The sequence below is a fragment of the Hydra viridissima genome, unplaced genomic scaffold, assembly GCF_058129835.1.
Source record: "Hydra viridissima isolate aposymbiotic clone 2 unplaced genomic scaffold, HvirCarnegie_v1 scaffold_3, whole genome shotgun sequence".
Classification (NCBI taxonomy): Eukaryota; Metazoa; Cnidaria; class Hydrozoa; order Anthoathecata; family Hydridae; genus Hydra; species Hydra viridissima.
In genome coordinates this window covers 9,303,803-9,310,950 of record NW_028324302.1, presented here as the reverse complement: position 1 = coordinate 9,310,950, position 7,148 = coordinate 9,303,803, and the positions used below count along the sequence as shown (strand labels likewise).

The 7,148-nt window shown below is 31.1% G+C and overlaps 1 long non-coding RNA gene across 2 annotated transcripts; it reads left to right on the top strand.

The window, feature by feature from the left end:
- Nucleotides 1–320: 320 nt before the first annotated feature.
- On the top strand, nucleotides 321–3,579 carry LOC149890897 (uncharacterized). Of its 2 annotated transcripts, XR_016451233.1 has the most exons (9): nucleotides 321–775; nucleotides 977–1,126; nucleotides 1,321–1,457; nucleotides 1,579–1,620; nucleotides 1,718–1,755; nucleotides 2,230–2,329; nucleotides 2,462–2,651; nucleotides 2,768–3,017; nucleotides 3,272–3,579. It is a non-coding gene; the product is annotated as an uncharacterized LOC149890897 (long non-coding RNA). The 2 variants fall into 2 exon arrangements; XR_016451234.1 differs by lacking the exons at nucleotides 2,768–3,017; nucleotides 3,272–3,579 and having other exon boundaries at nucleotides 1,718–1,794; nucleotides 2,462–2,592.
- Nucleotides 3,580–7,148: the final 3,569 nt, after the last annotated feature.

The window sequence follows — 7,148 nt, the reverse complement described above, 5'->3', positions numbered from 1 at the left end:
TATGGATTCTTTCCTTTTTTTGATAGACAGTTTAACCCACCTTAAAATGACTTAAGCGGCCCTTAAGGGTCCCTTAGTGGTTTAGGGTATTCTAAGGGCGAATTTTCTCAAACAATTTTTTATCAAAGCTAAAAAGTATTAGCTTACATTTCTTTTCAGCACAAAATTAGTATATTTTTGATGATTTTTTAAAATTAGGGTGTGTTTAGGGAAGATCCTAATAAGGGGTGGCTTAGGGCTAAACTCTGGCTAGCCCGAAATCGGCTCCAATTTTCTGGAATTTTAAAACTCGGAAAAAAACGATTTAACAGAACAATTTTGAACCATTCAGAAAGAAACTCCGTAAAGCGTATATTGACGTTTCCTAAAAAAATTGCAAATATTGTTTGAGTGGCTTTTTTTATGATAGTAATTAAGATATTTTTACGGATTTTTATAAGTATAAGTTGTATGCAAAACTTAAGTAGAGAAGAGTTTTTTAGTATAAGAGGAAATGTAGAATTGAACCGTTGTGTTCGCTACGAGAAAGCTACATGGTTAGAAAATAGATTTGCTTCAAAGATTTTTATCCATTCATATAGCTTCTAAGTATTGATAGACATTAATCATGATGATCAATTTTTATTGAAACTATTTTTAATGAGTTATTTAATATAATAAAGATATAATCCTATAATAGCAACAAAATATTTGTTGTATAATTTAAAAATGGCTTCAAGAACTGAAAGAAGAAAACGTCGTAATCAACTTGATATTTTTGTCTCAAGATGAAAAGGTAATACAGCAATATAAATAGATAGCTAATAATCTTGATAATTTAAAAATATCAAAGTAATGTTATAAAGTAATTATAGTACATTGTTGCTTTTATCTCATCCTATTTATAGACTGTCAGACAAATATCTGACTGCCTTTTTTTATCTAAACTTTTGTAACTTTTTTTTAAAATATTTTTGGTCAAATATATTTATTTTAGGAGAATCTTCCAATTATATGATGCATGGTAAGCCTGTTGTAGAGGAGCAGGATATTAAAATTGGTGAAGATAACTTTGATAGAAGTGTGCCTACTATTTTTGATGGTGCGACTGGATTATATGTATAAATGGAGCACAAAAGCAATGAATGTAAATTAGGATTTCCTTTGTTTAACCTAAATTATTAATTTTTGAGACTAATACTCACCAAACACATGCTACAAAAAAGATTGCTGTCAGTTTTTTTACTAAGAGTAATTAGTCAAACTAATTGAACAAACTCATACACCGCTGTACCTTACAGTGCTAAAAGGCCTATTTTTAAAAAAAATTGTTTTTTTCAGGTAAAGTTTCATTAAGAGAAAGTCATGAAAGTAAAGAACAATCCAAATGTCATTTTTATCTCTTCATATAAAGCTGTTATTTCTGTTTGAGTTTGAGTGAAAACAAAATTTGAATGTCTCAATCTTCATTCCCACATGTAAGTTATTAACATTACCAAATTTCTTTAATGTGATTTTAATCATGCATAAAGGTATGTTATTAGTGGCTAAATGTCATTGTTAAAGTAAATATCATTTAATAATATGATTTTTATTTAGTTCTAGCCTGATTGTATAAGTACATCTCTTAATTTATCTGATGTAAGTAAAAGTTACTTTTCTGCTGTTTATCGTGATGAGATGATTTATTTGTTCTTATATGAAAGTATTTTGTTGCTAGGCTTTTTTTTTTTTAAAGGTTTTCAGTTTTCAACTACCTGTATTGCCCAGCCAATTGTAAGTTTTTGAAAATTGGGATCTAGTTATATATTTTAGGTACACAAAAGTTTGATTGTGTTTTTTAATTTTTTAATGATTTCATATAGGTTTTTTTTTCAATTGTATGCTGTAAACTATTTATTGTTCATGTATAGGTTTTCTCTTAATCTTTACTGCATTTATAGTAATACTATTTATATCCTGGTATATAAGGCCACCATGCTCTAAAACCCTAGGATATAAATAATAATGAGATTTGATATGAATCTCAAGGTCCACATGTAGGAGTACATATGCCCCAAGGAATACATGTAAAATATGTATTGGTGCACATATCCATTTTATTAAATTAAATTAGAAATATATTTTTATGTCAGTTAAGTATTAGTTTTATAATGGTACAAAACTGCTTTAGACTTTATTTTTCAAAGGGTAATTATAAATTGTTAAAGTTATATAAACTATTGAAAATAGTATTTGTTGTGGCTTTAGTTAAGTCTCCATGATTCTTCTGATTCAAGTTTATTGTGTATACATGGTAGTATGCTTGGGGTTTGCAACTGACTTAAAGTTGAACCATTTAGTGCACAAGGTTTGAATGTTTTGTATTACTAGGGGTAAGAAATTATTCTATAAAATGTTTTGGCATATGAAATGAATGGCAGTAGTATAATATTTTAAGTATAAATATGTAGTATATTGTTTATGCTGGTTATCATAACAGGACAGTTTCTTATGAATATGTTCATTCTTCGTGAACTGAATATAAGTTGACCAATCTTGAGCAAAGACAGGGAAGATTGGAGGCATGTGTTGCTAGTGATCTTGTTGATCAGAATGTCTGTCATACATAATTTCCTATCTTTACTTCTCTGCAGCAATATTCTGAGATTAAAAAGCACCCAAATAATATGGTAAGTTTTTATCAATTTCTGATTATTAAGAATAGCCATGATGTGTTGCTCTTGACAAGGGAACATAGTGTGAATGATGGTGTAATATATTTAAGTTGTTAACTGATCTTTTTTAGTTAGCATTGATGAAGAGTGAAGGAGGGTTGACTGTCTATGAACAGTTTTAAACAAATTGCCGGCGCATGACTTACAGCAAAAGATCAATAGGCTTGGAACACATGGGAAGCTGAAGTTTTTGAGCCTGGAAAATCAGCGTTAGAAAATCAGTGTAATCTACATCTACTGTGAACAATTGTACAAATATGAATCTGTTTGACTGCGAGTCAACAGTTTGACTTGTGGTGTTTGACTTAACAGTAAAATAAAGTAAAACTATTAATATCTTTTTACATGCAGATATAATTTATATTGTCAATGCGGCTATATCAAACAATACAATCTCTAATACATGTGAATCTCTAATACATGTGAATCTCTAATACATGTGAATCTCTAATACATGTGAATCCATATATTTAGGCATAACTATAGTAAATGGTTATATAATTATAGATTTAAATGACTATTTATTTACATATTTTTTCTCTTTTTTTTAAAAGTATTTATTTAAATGTTTATAGTTTAAACTGTTCACATTTTCCCTGGCACCACGTCTAAAAAGATAGAACTGAAAGTAGCACGATTTTTTAATAACGCCAGGATCGCTCTGATGGTCGTCTGCAGCGCTGTAAGAAAAAGACACTTGAAGTTTTGATTGAGGAAGAGAGTAAAAACGTCTATGAAGGAAATAATGACGACAGTGAAAACAAAGACGACAGTGAAAACAAAGATCCTCGACAAAAAAAGCAAAAGACTTAGAAAACACTTTTATAAATAAAGATATGTAATGATGATTTATATAAATATTATTAAATAAACTGTGTTAAACTATTGAATATTACTAGTTAAAAAAAACAACCACGCTTTACTACTCATACAGGATGAGTAGTAAAGTGTGGTTTTTTTTTTGGCCGCTTTAGGGCTAGCCCTTAAGGGACCCTGAAATTTGGCACGGACATTTTCATAAGGGTCCCTTAAGGGTTTGCCCTTAAGGGACCCTGAAGTTTTTTAAGGCGGGAAGTAAAGTATTAGTAATGTTGCCTAAGGTTAGGCCTCTGCTTTTGGATTTTTTCTTTTTCTTGATAGGCAGTTATGCCCAAATTTTTTTAATATCTTTTTATATCTTTTAATATCTTTTTTCTTTTTTTTTAAATTTTTAATATATAAATATGTAAGACAAAATATAATACAACAAGTTAAGATAAATTAAAAAAGTTAAAACTAATATAACCTGAAAACGCTTTCAACATCAAGAATGAATAGAAATAATATGCTTATGAAAAATGATTTTCACAATTTACAAGTTTAAGACATTGAATGGAAGTTTATATAAGACACTTTTTTTCACTTTTTTTAAAACTACTATTTACTCATAAATTCTAAATTTACCCATCATTTAAACATTAACTCTAATTTTCTGTCTCCTTTGGATGCAAAAATTTCAATAACTCTGCTAATATCTGGAACTATTTCCTGATGAATAGACATTAATGCAAGTCCATTCAATCTATTTTCTGACTCCTGGTGTAAGTTTTTATTCTCCTAAGAAAAGATCTTGACCTTTCACACTCACAAGTTGTGATTGGTATTGTAGCAAGTATATGAAAAGCCTCTAAAGTGTTTGGAAAGCCTCTGATATCCATGAACTTTAATGTATCAGAAATAGTAGATGGTAATTCTGCCTTTTCTTTCCAAAATTCCTCCCATAACTCTAATTCAGCATGAATTGATGAAAAATAAGGAAGATCTGATTTATAAAAATTCAAAAACATTAAGAACTTTTCTTTCAAAAGTTTTGCATTCAAAAAAGCGTAAAAAAAACTTCCTTATTACTACTGTTCAAGTCAACATAACGTATGACAATAGAAAGTTGTTCTAACAATACACAGTCTGAAACCTCATCTGCTATAATAGAGAAGTATTTACTTTTTTTAATATCATTATTATGGGTCAGTATTTTTAATGAGTCTGTCAGTATTTTTTTATTTTTAATTTTCAGTATTTTATTAAGATGGTCAGTATTTTAGCTAAATGGTCAGTATTATATATTAACTGTCAGTTAGCTAATTTAGTTATTAGCCTTTAATTAAATAGTCAGTAATTTAACCAAGTGGTCAGTTATTTAATTAAAATGATTTAGATTCATTGCACATTCGGAGAGAGAAGAGAGAGAGGAGATGTGTTTTGCTCTCTCCCCTCTTTCCTCTCTCCTATAATCTCTCTCTCTCTTTCTTCCTCCTCTTCTTTTATTTATTTATTTCTTCTCAAATGTTTTTTCAGCAATAACAGCAGAAGTTTAATGGAACTATCAATATTCCAATACACTAACGATGGAAAAAAAATCATACTATAGATGTAAAGCCATTCAAAGATGCAAATAGCAATGTGATGCTGCAGTTTATCTGTTATTTGATTAAGCAAGTGATAATGTAATCATTTACAGAGCTGAAAATGGACATGAACATGACAATTTTTCAAAGTTAGACTTCTTTTTTGTAATTCGCACTTTGTCACCCATGGAAAATTTTGGTTCTTGTCTTTCAGTTTGCGTCTTTCCATACAGATTCATTCAATTATTAATCTTTTCTTAGCTGGCTTTTCTTAGAGTGCTTTGTGTTGTTGTAGCTACTCACCATTTCATCTAAAACGTCAATGTATTTATTGGTGTTGTTAGCTGAAAAATATATAAACATTTTCTCTTTCATCGTTCTGTTCCATCGTTCGACGACACAACTTTTTCCCTCGTTTTCAGTGGAATACAATTGCACACCCAGCGCTTTCACATGCTTGTTATAAAATTCTTTTCCTTTGTCCACCCACAATTTGGAACACTTTCTTTCTTCAAAGATTTTGCTCAACGCTTCAGCCACATCAAGACCCGTTTTGCTTTTTAATGGAACAGTCCATCCATACTTTGAAAACACGTCAATCACCATAAGCAAATATTTTACGCCATTGTTGAATTTTGAAAACGATTGGATGTCAACCAAATCTGCAGCCCATATTTCATCGACGTCATTCACAATCACCCTTCTTCTTTTGAAATGATGAATCACTGGTTTGTGAAGTTCCTCTGCAAGCTGATCCGTCCATTTCTGACGACTCTCGGGAATTTTATTTTTTTTATTGCCAACACCCAATCCGAATTAGCTTTTGCTTTGATGACCGGCGTAATCAATTTTCTTTCGTTGATTTCTTTTTGAGTAGGGTTGGGTATAGAATCCATCTCTTCAAGCATCATTTGATCTGCCAAATTCCTATTTTGCCTGTCACTAAAATATTTATAAGCCAAATCGTGATGGTATGCTGCATTGTCCACTCTGTCCACCGGCTTGCTTTAATCTTGATACATGTCCGTGGAAGTCAATCTCTTATCCAAATTCGTACCAGGACCTGCAAAGTTCATCCCGGGAATATGCATTTCTCCTGGAAACTTAGCCCATGGAAGTTTGACTTTGCTCGACAGTTTATTCAACGATTCCACCAAATCGATGGAACAAACTTGCATTTTGTCGTTCCGCAAGAGTCGCAAGTCCCTTTTAACATATTTCGATTATTTTTTGTCATCTCGTTTCTCATGTGAATGGTTTCTGTTTCTCTTTTACACTTGACGCAATACATTTTGAATATAGAAAAAAAAAATTTTCTATATAAAAATGGAAGTTATTGACTTATCGTGGAACATCGGCAAAACGAAAAGAAACATCAACAAACTTTTTCCAAGAAGCATTCGAGGTATCATCGTTGGAAAGTCTGGATGTGGAAAAACAACGTTGCTTCTCAATTTATTGCTTAGACCGGGATGGCTCGATTACAACCGATTGCAAGTGTTTGGAAAATCCCTTTTTCAACCTGAATACAAAATACTCAAAAGCTCCTTCGAAAAAAAATTACCAAAAGAAATCATCCTCGAACTTTTCAACATTCAAAACAAAGTTGAAGAATTAAACGCAAGTCCTGAATGTGTCATTGAAGAAATCTCTAAAAATTGGGAAGGAAAAACAGATATAGAATGTCAATTCTTTGAAACTGAAGAAGACGTTCCTGAACCTGAATCCTTAGACTCTACCAAAAACAATTTAATGATCTTTGACGACTTGCAACTAACCAAACAAAACAAATGCGAAAAATATTACATCCGAGGAAGGCACTCTAACGTTGACTGCTTTTATCTCGCTCAAAACTATTTCATGCTTCCTAGACAAACCATCACAGAAAATGCTAATTTTATTTGTCTCTTTCCTCAAGACTCTAAAAAGGTCAATCACATTTACAGAGACCATGCTGCTGTAGACATGAATAAGGAAGAATTTAAAATGTTCTGCAAGTACTGCTGGTCTCAACCCCACGGATTTGCTGTCATCGACTTGTCCTCAAAAAAGAATCAGGGAAAATACA